Raw genomic sequence first — 1,984 nt, 5'->3', positions numbered from 1 at the left:
GTTAGTCTTATAGTCTATTATTCTATATTCCACAGATAAGTGCAATCTTTCTATGTCTGTCTCTCTCTTTCTGACTCATTTCACTTAGCATGATACTTTCCATGTTGATCCACTTATATGCAAACGTCATGACCTCATTTTTTCTAACAGCTGCATAGTATTCCATTGTATAGATGTACCAGAGTTTCTTCAACCAGTCATCTGTTCTAGGGCACTCGGGTTTTTTCCAGATTCTGGCTATTGTAAACAGTGCTGCGGTGAACATATAAGTGCAGATGTCACTTCGACTATACTTTTTGTCTTTTCTGGGATATATTCCCAGCAGTGGTATTGCTGGGTCAAATGGGAGCTCAACCTCTAGTTTTTTGAGAATCGTCCATACTGTTTTCCAAAAGGGCTGAACTAGCCGGCATTCCCACCAGCAGTGTAGAAGGGTCCCTTTCTCCCCACATCCTCTCCAACAGCGGTTGCTTTTGTTCTTTTGGATGTGTGCTAGTCTCTGTGGTGTGAGGTGGTATCTCATGGTTGTTTTGATCTGCATCTCTCTGACGATTAGTGATGTAGAGCACTTTTTCATGTGCCTTTTGGCCATTCGTATCTCTTCCTTGGTAAAGTTTCTGTTCATTTCTTCGCCCCATTTTTTGATGGGATTGGATGTTTTCTTCTTGTAGAGTTCAACCAGTGCTTTATATACCAATATGGCTCTTTTTTGCCATGTCTTCCCACAAGACTTCTAGCATCAGACAGTTCCTGGTCAAGAAACAGAAGCAAAATCGTCCCATTCCCCAGTGGATTTGGATGAAACTGGTAAGAGTGGGTACAATTTAAGAGGAGATACTAGAGAAGAACCAAGTTCGGGGTGTAAGGTGTCATGCATGGACATGCGCGTATGTGTTGTGATAGGCTGCTAGCATCTTGGCACATATAGTGGGTGGATAGGCAGGATGAGTCTAAAATCATGTTAGTTTGAGTACGGAATTTGATTTTTCCTCTCTAACTTCTGTAGTAGTTTCCCAACTCAGTAATAAATAATCTGCGTGACCCTGAAAACAATCAGTAAAGAGTGATTATGGAAACTGCAGGCAAAATGCCCTTTATGCAGAAACGACATAGATTACTAAATGTAAGTATCAAAAGGATAGATAATTATTCTCAAAATGTATATCATCAAAGATAAAAGTTAATTCAAGTAATTACATAAAAGCTAAACATTTTTTTGTGGGACTTCTTCATTCAGGATAAGTAACTTTTTCATAGTTTCCAAGTTTTTGGTAAATTTCAATAAAAGAAATAAAAGAAGTTTTACATAAAGTTGTTGTACCACTTTTTTAAAAATTAAATCACTGTGTGATACATAGTTACAAAATTGTTCATAACTGGGATTTAGTCATACAGTGTTCCAATACCAGTCCCTTCACCAGTGCACATTTCCTCAGTTTCCCTACTGCCACTCTCCTCCCCACCCCCAGCCTGCCTCTATGCTCTCTCTCTCTCTCTCTCTCTCTCTCTCTCTCTCACTCTCTCACATACACACACAAGACTGTTTAGTTTAAAGAACATAGCTATTGGTGCTTTTAACTTTATTAAAATTATTTCATAAAGTCCTACGACAATTTCATCAGAAAGGCACCATTAGAGAAGCCAAACATTTAATCATTAAGAACTATAGCTTGAGTGTTATAAGAAGCTAGTAGAAAATAGAGACCATGAAGCTGTCTTAAGTGAATTTGTGCTGAATAAAACATTGGACCCTTAAACCATCCACCTACTTGCTCTCAGCTGTACCTGGTGAAGCTCACTTTTACTCATTAGTTTAGTCATTTCATGGTATGCCATTTTAGGGACACATATGCTTCCTATTAGCAATAATGAATTAATGGGGGACCAGTGTAATATGATAGCAAAATTCAGTAAAAATTCTATTTGAACTTAATTCTGTGGGATATTAACAGAAACCACAAAGGAGTACTCTGATCTTCACTGA

At 38.1% G+C, this 1,984-nt stretch overlaps 1 pseudogene; it reads left to right on the top strand.

Annotated features, from left to right (window-relative positions):
• Positions 1-714: 714 nt before the first annotated feature.
• LOC129402556 (putative 60S ribosomal protein L39-like 5) lies at positions 715-865 on the top strand (annotated as a pseudogene).
• Positions 866-1,984: the final 1,119 nt, after the last annotated feature.

This window comes from Sorex araneus, chromosome 2 (assembly GCF_027595985.1).
Source record: "Sorex araneus isolate mSorAra2 chromosome 2, mSorAra2.pri, whole genome shotgun sequence".
Classification (NCBI taxonomy): Eukaryota; Metazoa; Chordata; class Mammalia; order Eulipotyphla; family Soricidae; genus Sorex; species Sorex araneus.
This window is presented reverse-complemented; position numbering and strand designations above follow the sequence as displayed.